This window comes from Haematobia irritans, chromosome 3 (assembly GCF_050003625.1).
Source record: "Haematobia irritans isolate KBUSLIRL chromosome 3, ASM5000362v1, whole genome shotgun sequence".
Classification (NCBI taxonomy): Eukaryota; Metazoa; Arthropoda; class Insecta; order Diptera; family Muscidae; genus Haematobia; species Haematobia irritans.
Genome location: NC_134399.1, coordinates 140519040 through 140531861, shown reverse-complemented (window position 1 = coordinate 140531861; position 12822 = coordinate 140519040).

Here is a 12822-nt window from a genome sequence, read left to right as displayed (position 1 = left end):
TGTGCAAAATTTTAAGCAAATTAGGTTAAAACTCTGGCTTCTGGGGCCATATAAGTCCATATCGGGCGAAATATATATATATATATATATATATATGGGAGCTATATCTAAATCTGAACCGATTTCTTTCAAAATCAATAGGGATCTATTCTGAGCCAAAACACATACTTGTGCCAAATTTGAAGTCGATTGGACTAAAACTGCGACCTAGACTTTGATTACAAAAATGTGTTCACGGACAGACGGACATCGCTATATCGACCCACCTGAGCATTTTTGCCAAAGACACCATGTGTCTATCTCGTCTCCTTCTGGGTGTTGCAATCATATGCACTAACTTATAATACCCTGTTCCACAGTGTGGAGCAGGGTATAAACATATGCACTAACTTATAATACCCTGTTCCACAGTAGGGTATAACAAGTAAAGAAAGTCTAAAGTCGGGCGGGGCCGACTATATTATACCCTGCACCACTTTGTAGATCTAAATTTTCGATACATCCGTCAAATGTGTTGGGTGCTATATATAAATGTTTGTCCCAATACCATACTTTTAAATATCACTCGATTTGGACAGAATTTGATAGACAAAATCTATAGACTCAAAATTTAAGTTGGCTAATGCACTAGGGTGGAACATAATTTTAGTAAAAAAATATGGGAAACATTTAAATCTGAAGCAATTTTAAGGAAACTTCTCAAAAGTTTATTTATGATTTAACGCTCGATATATATGTATTAGAAGTTTAGGAAAATTAGAGTCATTTTTACAACTTTTCGACTAAGCAGTGGCGATTTAACAAGAAAACTGTTGGTATTTTGACCATTTTTGTCGAAATCAGAAAAACATATATATGGGAGCTATATCTAAATCTGAACCGATTTCAACCAAATTTGGCACGCATAGCAACAATACTAATTCTACTCCCTGTGCAAAATTTCAACTAAATCGGAGCAAGAAATTGGCCTCTGTAGTCATATGAGTGTAAATCGGCCGAAAGCTTTATATTGGAGCTATATCTAAATCTGAACCGATTTCAATCAAATTTGGCGCACATGGCTATACTACCAATTGTACTCCTTGTGCAAAATTTCAAGCTAATCGGTATAAAACTCTGGCTTCTGGGTCCATGTAAGTGCATATCGGGCGAAAGATATATATGGGAGCTATATCTAAATCTGAACCGATTTCAATCAAACTTTGCACACTTGACTATACTGCTAATTGTACTCCTAATGCAAAATTTCAATCCATTTCGGCCAAAAATCTGGTTTCTGGGGCCATATAAGTCAATATCGGGCGATAGATATATATGGGAGCTATATCTAAATCTGAACCGATTTCAATCAAATTCTGCACACTTGACTAAACGACTAAGTGTTATGTTTGTACAAAATTTCAAGCAAATCGGTGTAAAACTCTGGCTGCTGGGTCCATATTAGTGCATATCGGGCGAAAGATATATATGGGAGCTATATATAAATCTGAACCGATTTATTCCAAAATCAATAGGGTTCTATTCTGACGGACGGACGGACATGGTTATATCGACTTAGGGACCCACCCTGAGCATTATTGCCAAGGACACCATGTGTCTATCTCGTCTCCTTCTGGTTGTTACAAACATATGCACTAACTTATTATACCCTGTTCCACAGTGTGGCGCAGGGTATAAAAAAGTTTACATACTATAACTTATATAAATATAATATAAGTAAATAAAATTATGTTTGTCTAAACTTTTTAACATACGAGGGGTGCATATTATATTTTGGGATTAGAGAACTCAAATAAATATTAATAATTGAAAATCGCTTTATTATGCCACTCTTATTAAGGTATCAACAAAAACTTGCATTCTTAACGCCTCAACCGACCTCTCCTTTTATTTGTTACTTACGCGAATAAAAAGAAGTTATTCGCTGCCAAGTCAGGACTTTACGGCGAATGAGCCGATTTGTGAGGGCTCACATTGTTATGGTGAAGAGTAGAGTTACCGCAACTTATATGGGGCAAAAAAATGTCGGAATCTTGTTGGCCTTAATCCCACAAAACGAATCCCCTTTCCAGATATTGGTATAGCCAAAATTTGAGCCCGATTAAACGACGTTAACACGTGCCGCTCGTCGCTGAGTCAAATCGAGTTACACCAGCCTTTAGCTTGGAAAAAGTGACCTGGTGCCACTAGGAGCATTCGCCTCAACCCCACAAAACGAATCCCCTTTCCAGATATTGGGATAGCCAAAATTTGAGCCCGATTAAACGACGTTAACACGTGCTCCTCGTCGCTCAAAATTTGAAAAAAAAACGGCACGTGTTAACGCCGTTTAATCGGGCTAAAATTTTGGCTATCCTAATATCTGTAAAGGGGATTCGTTTTGTGGGGTTAAGGCCAACAAGATTCCGACATTTTTTTTGCCCCATATAAGTTGCGGTCACTCTAGTGAAGAGTTGCCAGTATTTTTCTGCCTCTTGTCTCCAAATTGGAAGGCTTTCATTCCCAAGTTAATTTAAAATTCGTGACAAAAATACCCAAGATTTTTGTGAAAAACTTTTTATGAAAAATAAATAACAAATGATTAAAATGTTTACATTTAAATTCGGATGAGTGCAACACTAGAGGTACACAATCCCGAAATATAAAAAGCAACCCTTGTAATACTTTCACTGTTCGGTTCAAAAGCATTTGCCTAATGATTTTGGTATTGATTCCGAGCCGTAGAAGCGGATAATTGCAATGGGAAGTTGCTACTAGGAAACAAATTTGATTTTATGTGTATTCTCTCCCATTTTCATCATATCGTAAACAGTGTTTAAACACACCATAATTTAAATTTCTATATTCAAAGTCGTCTTCAACTAAAAATGTAAAGTGTTCCTTAAAATAAAATCTCTCCTATTTTAAATACTGCTTAGCTTTATATACAAAATGTGATGAAATTTAAGAAGGATTTCAATAATTCTGAAGATTTATTCCCGATTTCATTTTTGGACAAATTGATCTTTGTTCAAAAGATTTTTTTATCTTAAACCACATAGTGGTCAGGGTATAATAACTTTAATTTTTTTATTTTCATTTCACTTTATTTATAATCATAATCAGAAGCTCAAATAAGGCCAAAATTAATTACAAAAGTTTTACATTGGTTTGACACTTAATTATAAAATAAAATTTAAGTTCATTAATATCAATATTATATATAATTTTTGAATATATTATTAATATACTAATCAAGATTCAACAACCAACACGAACATGGATGAATGGAAGGAAAAAGAGATGTTCGTAGCGTAAACACAGTTCGAAAAATTTTAGTGTTAGCTATGGTAGAAGTTCATAACCGAGGTAGAACCAGTTCCTTAAACTTAAAACATGACAAATTAAAATTTCTATTTTCGTAAGGTATTAAGGTATTCCATAAGCGCGTGACTCGAATTAGGAACGATCGCTGCATCACCAGAATCTGAAAACGGGGCATTACCAACGCATGCATTCTACTCGAACCTCCAAATTGGAATCTTTCTGCCAGATTTGGCGGTGTCCTAAATTTAAGTACTTTGTAAAGCAACATCATGGTTCTAAGCTTCATGAGGTTATCGAATGTACAACCTAGGAGTTCAATTGAGCGAGATGTGACATGATCATAATAACCCAAGTGATATATATAGCGAACAATACGATTAAAACACATTTTCAAATGATGAAGGCTACCTAAAGTTGATCCTGAGAATACCTCAAGTCCATACGTAATATGCGGCAGAATCAAACTAGTCCCAATCTTCTTCCTTACACCAAATGGTGTAGCGGACGATGTGTTATATACCCTTCGCAGAATGGTAGTGACATTTGATATAACCTTGTTCACATGCTTATCGAATTTCAAGTGATTACCCAGGCAAAAACCCAATACTCTCATTTCACTTAAGATATGAAGAATATTACCGCCAATATTAAAACGTAACGACGTGTTACCGTAAGATTTAAATATCATAGACTTCGACTTGCCGGCATTCGATGGAATTATCCAAATCGATGGAATTATCCACACACCACACAGAAATCCTTTCAAGCTCGGCATTAACAGCTTACTGAAAGTTTACGTCCTCAATTCCGACCACTAACAACTGCAAATCATCTGCGTACAAATAAGGTTTAGCAAAATTTTTCACATTGAAGATATCATTCATGTAGATGGAAAACAAAATTGGCTCCAATATATATCCCTGGGGAACACCACGGTATACGCTGCGGACATCAGAAACAACAGCAGATCTCAGTATGTGCAGTGGAAGGGCACTGCACATACTGAGATCTGCTACACATGAATGTCCTAAAAAGATTGCAAAACCCAGAAGACAGCCCATACACTTCATATAGTTTGTTAATCAGTACTTCATGGCTAATTGAATCGAATGCTCTACTAAAGTCCAAACTCAATAAAACCGTAAATCGTCGATGATCAATATTTCCCCTGATATCATCAACGAGCTCGGCCATGATGGTTGTGGTACTGTGGCCTTTTCTAAAACCAGATTGGAAAGGAGAGAGGTAATTATTATCTGACAAGTGCTCAGAGATTTGGTCATTTATAAGAATTTCAAAGACCTCTGACAGACATGGCAGAATACTAATAGATCGAAAGTCGGTATAACTCTGGGGATGACGAACCTTAGGTATGGGTACAACCATAGCACACGTCCACTGCTTAGGAAACGTCGAAGTCATAATTATGGTGTTCATTATGTGAACAAAGTGGTGCGACACTAATGGAAAAATTATCTTGATAAATTTTAATAAATTTTAACTTTGATCTGCCAAAAAATATGCCTACCAGAAATATTGATTTTAGGCCCAATAAAATATATACCGATCGACTCAGAATCACCTCGTGAGTCGATCTAGCCCTTGGTGTCCGTCCGTAAGTCCGTCCGTCCATGTATTTGTTGTTCGCAGGATTCCGGTCGCAATTATTAACCGATTTTGATGAAATCTAGTATGTGGCGCCTTTTTGGCATAAGGACGAACGCTGTCGAATTTGGAAAAAAAATCGGATCAATTTTAGATATAGCTCCCATATAAATGTTTCGCCCGATTTCGATAAATTGTGTCAGATTGAGCTCATTTACTAACCGAACGGCGTTAAATTTGTGTCAAAGTAATCCAATTGACTACCCTTTAAGTGTGCCAAATTTCATCGAAATCGGTTCAGATTTAGATATATATGTATCGCCCAATTTTTCCAAATTTGGCCACAAGTCCATTATTTATCAACCGATCTGACTCAAAGTTGGCCAAATCAAATTTTTTATAGCATAAATGTAAGAGAATCGACGTTGTTCTTTGTCTACCAAGGGGTATGACCATACAACCACGGTTGTCATTCGAGCCCAAAATAATCTACTGAAGTTTGGAGAAATTGCTTAAACAAACAAATTCTTATTTTCCAAAACTTTATTTCTATAAAAAATTTAGTCAAAATTTTATTTCTATAAAAAATTTTGCCAACATTTTATTTCTATAGAAATTTTTGTCAACATTTTTTTTCTTTAGAAAATTATGTCAAGATTTTATATTTAGAGAAAATTTTGTCAAAATTTTATTTCTTTAGAAAATTATGTTAAAATTTTATTACTATAAAATATTTTGTCAAAATTTTATTACTATAAAAAATTTTGTCAACAGTTTTTTTCTATAGAAAATTTTGTCAACATTTTATTTCTTTAGAAAATTATGTCAAAATTTTGTTTCTTTAGAAAATTATTCTATAGAAAATTTTGTCAAAATTTTATTTAGAAAATTATGTCAAAATTTTATATTCAAAGAAAATGTTGTCAAAATTTTATTTCTATAGAAAATTTTGTCAACATTTTATTTCTTTAGAAAATTATGTCAAAATTTTGTTTCTTTAGAAAATTATTCTATAGAAAATTTTGTCAAAATTTTATTTAGAAAATTATGTAAATTTTTATTATTATGGAAAATTTTGTCAATTTTTTTTATTTCTATAAAAAACTTAGTCAAAATTTTATTTCTATAGAAAATTGTGTCAACATTTTATTTCTTTAGAAAATTATGTCAAAATTTTGTTTCTTTAGAAAATTATTCTATAGAAAATTTTGTCAAATTTTTATTTAGAAAATTATGTCAAAATTTTATTTCTTTAGACAATTTTGTCAACATTTTATTTCTTTAGAAAATTATGTCAAAATTTTGTTTCTTTAGAAAATTATTCTATAGAAAATTTTGTCAAATTTTTGTTTAGAAAATTATGTAAAGATTTTATTATTATGGAAAATTTTGTCAAAAAAATTTTTTTTTATTTCTATAAAAAACTTAGTCCAAATTTTATTTCTATAGAAAATTGTGTCAACATTTTATTTCTTTAGAAAATTATTCTATAGAAAATTTTGTTAAAATGTTCTTTCTTTTTTTTCTTTCTCTTTATTTGCAATCTATTTAAAATACAATAATAAGCAAATTTATTAAAAACTAGGTAACACAAAAATTTAGTTAATCACCATTGCTATTAACATTTCTATAACATTTTACATTTTTAATATATACTGTACAATATTATATTATTTATTCAAAAAAGGCAAATCAAGAATATGAGTGCGTTTGAAGCGTCTTTTTTCGTAGGCGACATCTAATAAAGTTATAGCTAAAATATTTGGATGACAGCTAAGTCTGTTTAGACAATTGGTACTCTTTGTGGCTCTTACATCTTTAAGAAAGGGGACACCAAGATCTTTGTGTATGTTGCTGTTTTTCATGTATCAAAGAGCGGTTGATATTGTACGAAGTGTTTTATTTTGATATCTTTGTAAGATTTCTAGGTTGGAGTTGGCAGCAGTACCCCAAAGTTCGATTCCATAAGTCCATATGGGTTTTAAAATGGTTTTATACAGTAGAATTTTATTTTGCAATGTCAGTTCGGACTTTGGGCCGAGGAGCCAAAACATACTTTTAGTTTTGATAACAGGTTGGCTGATAAGTCCTCGGTCTAACAAAGAAAAACACATTTTTTTGTCAAAATTCGGTTTTATTATTCAACATAGTTCTGTTCAAGAGCGATACAACGATTATAACGATCTTCCAATTTTTTGATACCATTTTGGTAGTACTCCTTCGGTTTTGCCTCAAAATAGGACCCAGTTTCGGCGATCATTGCAGCCAAATTTTTTCCCTGCGAGCATCCTTTTGAGGTCTGAGAACAAGAAAAAGTCGCTGGGGGCCAGATCTAGAGAATACGGTGGGCGGGGAAGCAATTCGAAGCCCAATTCATGAATTTTTGACATCGTTCTCAATGACTTGTGGCACGGTGCGTTGTCTTGGTGGAACAACACTTTTTTCTTCTTCATATGGGGCCGTTTTGCCACGATTTCGACCTTCAAACGCTCCAATAACGCCATATAATAGTCACTGTTGATGGTTTTTCCCTTCTCAAGATAATCGATAAAAATTATTCCATGCGCATCCCAAAAAACAGAGGCCATTACTTTGCCAGCGGACTTTTGAGTCTTTCCACGCCTCGGAGACGGTTCATCGGTCGCTGCCCACTCAGCCAACTGTCGATTGGACTCAGGAGTGTAGTGATGGAGCCATGTTTCATCCATTGTCACATATCGACGGAAAAAATCGGGTGTATTACGAGTTAACAGCTGCAAACACCGCTCAGAATCATCAACACGTTGTTGTTTTTGGTGAAATGTGAGCTCGCGCGGCACCCATTTTGCTCAGAGCTTCCGCATATCCAACAAGTAAGGAAAGTCTAAAGTCGGGCGGGGCCGACTATATTATACCCTGCACCACTTTGTAGATCTAAATTTTCGATACCATATCACATCAGTCAAATGTGTTTGGGGCTATATATAAAGGTTTGTCCCAAATACATACATTTAAATATCACTCGATCTGGAAGAATTTGATAGACTTCTACAAAATCTATAGACTCAAAATTTAAGTCGGCTAATGCACTAGGGTGGAACACAATGTTAGTAAAAAAATATGGGAAACATTTAAATCTGAAGCAATTTTAAGGAAACTTTGCAAAAGCTTATTTATGATTTGTCGCTCGATATATATGTATTAGAAGTTTAGGAAAATTAGAGTCATTTTTACAAATTTCGACTAAGCAGTGGCGATTTTATAAGGAAAATGTTGGTATTTTGACCATTTTTGTCGAAATCAGAAAAACATATATATGGGAGCTTTATCTAAATCTGAACCGATTTCAAACAAATTTGGCACGCATAGCTACAATGCTAATTCTACTCCCTGTGCAAAATTTCAACTAAATATGGGAGATATATCTAAATCTGAACCGATTTCAACCAAATTTGGCACGCATAGCTACAATGCTAATTCTACTCCCTGTGCAAAATTTCAACTAAATCGGAGCAAAAAAAATGGCCTCTGTGGTCATATGAGTGTAAATCGGGCGAAAGCTATATATGGGAGATATATCCAAATCTGAACCGATTTCAACCAAATTTGGCACGCATAGTTTCAATGCTAATTCTACTCCCTGTGCAAAATTTCAACTAAATCGGAGTTAAAAATTGGCCTCTGTGGTCATATGAGTGTAAATCGGGCGAAAGCTATATATGGGAGATATATCCAAATCTGAGCCGATTTAAACCAAATTTGGCACGCATAGTTACAATGCTAATTCTACTCCCTGTGCAAAATTTCAAGCAAATCGGAGTTAAAAATTGGCCTCTGTGGGCAATTGAGTATAAATCGGGCGAAAGCTGTATATGGGAGCTATATCTAAATCTGAACCGATTTGTCTGATATGTTGCAAGTTTTTCGAGACTCATAAAATATTCGGATGTACGGAATTTGAGGAAGATCGGTTGATATGCACGCCAATTATGACCAGATCGGTGTAAAATATATATGGCAGCTATATCTAAATCTGAATCGATTTTTTTCCAAAATCAATAGGGATCGTCTTTGAGCCGAAACAGGACCCTATACCAAATATTAGGACAATCGGACTAAAACTGCGAGCTGTACTTTGCACACAAAAATACACCAACAGACAGGCAGACAGACAGACAGACGGACATAGCTAAATCGACTCAGAATTTAATTCTAAGCCGATCCGTATACTAAAAGGTTGGTCTATGATTACTCCTTCTTGTCGTTACATTCAAATGCACAAACTTATTATATCCTGTACCACAGTAGTGGTGAAGGGTATAATATTGATGAATAATATGACCAACACGTTCCTTTGATATCTTTAAGGCCTCTGCTATCTCGATCAACTTCATTTTACGGTCATTCAAAATCATTTTGTGGATTTTTTTGATGTTTTCGTCGGTAACCACCTCTTTCGGGCGTCCACTGCGTTCACCGACCTCCGTGCTCATTTCACCATGCTTGAATTTTGCATACCAATCAATTATTGTTGATTTCCCTGGGGCAGAATCCGGAAACTCATTATCAAGCCAAGTGTTTGCTTCCACTGTTTTTTTTTATACCCACCACCATAGAATGGTGACGGGGGTATAATAAGTTTGTCATTCCGTTTGTAACACATCGAAATATCGATTTCCGACTATATAAAGTATATATATTCTTGATCAGGGAGAAATTCTAACACGATATAACGATGTCCGTCTGTCCGTCTGTCTGTCTGTCTGTCTGTCTGTTGTAATCACGCTACAGTCTTCAATAATGACGCAATCGTGCTGAAATGTTGCACAAACTCGTCTTTTGTCTCCAGGCAGGTCAAGTTCGAAGATGGGCTATATCGGTCCAGGTTTTGATATAGTCCCCATATAAACCGACCTCCCGATTTGGGGTCTTGCGCTTATAGAAATCGTAGTTTTTATCCAATTTGCCTGAATTTTGAAATCTAAAGGTATTTTATGACCATAAAGAGGTATGCCGAAAATGGTGAGTATCGGTCCATATTTTGGTGTAGCCCCCATATAGACCGATTTCCCGATTTTACTTCTTGGGCTTCTAGAATCCGAAGTTTTTATTCTATTTGCATGAAATTGGAAATCTAGAGGTATTTTCGGGTCATATGAGGTGTGCCGAAAACGGTGAGTATCGGTCCATATATTAGTATAGCCCCCATAAGAACGATCTCCCGATTTAACTCCTTGGGTTTCTAGAAACCGTAGTTTTTATCTGATTTTCCTGAAATTGTAAATATTCTGGTATTTTAGGCTCAGAAAAACGTGTATCGGATTAAGTTTTTATCGGTCCATTTGGTAATGCCTCCATATAGACCGACTTCACTTCTTGAGGGTGTAGAAGGCGCACCGATCATGAAATTTGCTTGAAACTCAATGTAAAATTTCCAAATTTTACTTCTACAGATTTAAGATTTCAAATCAAGACATTATTTTATAATTTTCTTGCACACTCACAAGAGATGTTGATGATTCCTCTAAAACTCAAACAAAAATGGTTCTTATAAATCCAGAATCTGATATAGTCCTCATAGGTGAAATCTTTAAATTTATCTTCGGGAAGTGTCCTCAAGCCCTCCTGAAATTTCAAAAGGACCCCTAATATTTGGTTCATGGTGGTGGGTATTTAAGATTCGGCCCGGCCGAACTTAGTGCTGTATATACTTGTTTCCATTCAGAAAACAGTATTTTATCAAAACACGAAATTCCTTTTTTTCCATTTTTTCACAATAACAAAAGTTGCTTCACAAAAGTGGCTCTATCTCACAAACTAATTGACTTACATACGTCAAATTATGACACGAATCATTTGAAGGTTGGTACTATATAAAAATAATATGCATTTAATACTAGCGACGCCATCTATGTGTCAGACCGGGGACTTATCAGCCAACCTTATACCTCCTTCAGCTTATTTACCAAAACATTATGACTAATCGAGTCAAAAGCCCAATTTAAATCCAAGCTCACTAAAGCTACAGTATTCTTTTCATCTACCGACGTCCTTAATTCATCGACAAGATTTTATATGGAAAATTTGGGAATTTGGGCATTTTTGCCGAAATCAGAAAAACATGTACATGGAAGTTATATCCAAATCTGAGCCGATATCAACCAAATTTGTCACACATACCTACAATGTTAATTCTACTCCCTGTGCAAAATATAACGTAAATCCTCTGTGGTCATATGAGAGAAAATCGGGTGAAAGATATATATGGGAGCCATATCTAAGTCTGAACCATTTTAAACCAAAATTGACAAGCCTAACCAGAAACTTAATTCCATTGCCTGTGCAAAGTTTCACGTAAATCGGAGTAAAACTTTTTCCTCTGTGGATATATGGGTGTAAATCGGGCAAAAGATATATATGGGAGCTATATCTAAATCTGAACCGATTTCAACAAAAATTGGCATGTATATGGCGAACGTTAGTTCTATTCGCTACGCTAAGTTTCAAGTAAATCAGAGTAAAACTTTGGCCTCTGTGGTTATATGATTGTAAATAAGGCGATTACACTTCATGTGCAAAATTTAAAGCAAATCAAGCTGAAAGTCTGGCTTCTTGGGCCATATTAGTAGATATCAGGCGAAATTCTGAACCAAATTTGAAGTCGATTGTACTAAAATTGCGACCTAGACTATGATTACAAAAACGTATTCAAAGACAGATGGACGGACAGACGGACATATAAGATTATAACCTAATAACATATGCATTCCTTTGCTTGTGGGAATTTAATGCACTAATGTTACATAAATTATAATCAATATCGATATTCTTTCTGCCTAAGACATACAAATATAAAATTCTTGTCATTCACAATGATAATCGTAAATGTGATAATCGTTGCAATCATTATGACATATCATTATGCATACTTTGTCACTTGATTCCATTCTTCCGCGCATCGTTAATCTTTATGGGAACTGGTTGTTGTTTATTTACGTTTTTTTGTTTGTTTGTTTATTATTACTGTGCGATTTTTGCTACTCAGCGTAATGTTCGCACGATCACACGATTCTCCATTCATCATTAACATCAGCATTATTGTCATCATCATTGACAGTGTGCAGACTCAATGGGCTCAGTCAAAGCTTAAAGAATTTCATTCATAAAATGCTTCATGCTTCACTACTTCTTTTAGAGTACCCATCGGCGGTGGCAACGTTAGTCAACCAAAAACCACATTAGACTGCTTGTATATATGCGGCCTCTATTTTGAGAGCCAATTGCCCTCTCTCATCAGATAAATGAGACTAACCGGTTTAGGTGGTCACTTCACTAACTTGACGACTTGACTTCGTAGTTTTTTGCTACTTATTTACCACGATTTCTTATTGGCTGACAAGATCGTGCCGCTTTGATTACATGAGGTAGTTGTAGCAAACATAAATATGTTGATATAGGGTTGCCAAAACAAAAATTTAATATTTGACATCTTCAACTAGGCAGAAAACTAAATTGTTAATATGAAAGGTATATACTGTTACTTGTATGTATAATAGTAGCAGAAGAAAGTATCACTTGGACAAATTCAATTAAATTTAGGACACCGAAATTTTTATCAAATTTTCTTAAAATTGAAAATGTAGCAATATTTTAGGTGCACAGATGTACTGAATATCGACTCATGTTTTGCCATTTGTCTTCTAATTGGCAAAGAATGCGCAATTTTTAACCCGTTAACCAATTTTTAATTAAATATTTAATTGTTGTTTATTGCAACACTCAATTATTTTTTCAATGAAAAACGTAAATATTTTCAATCACTTTCTTAGTAGTTTTAGATTGATTAAAAATTTTTTCCATAAGTTCGGCCAGGCCGAATCTTATGTACCCTCCCTCCACCATGGATTGCATAAAAACTTCTACTACAGACTG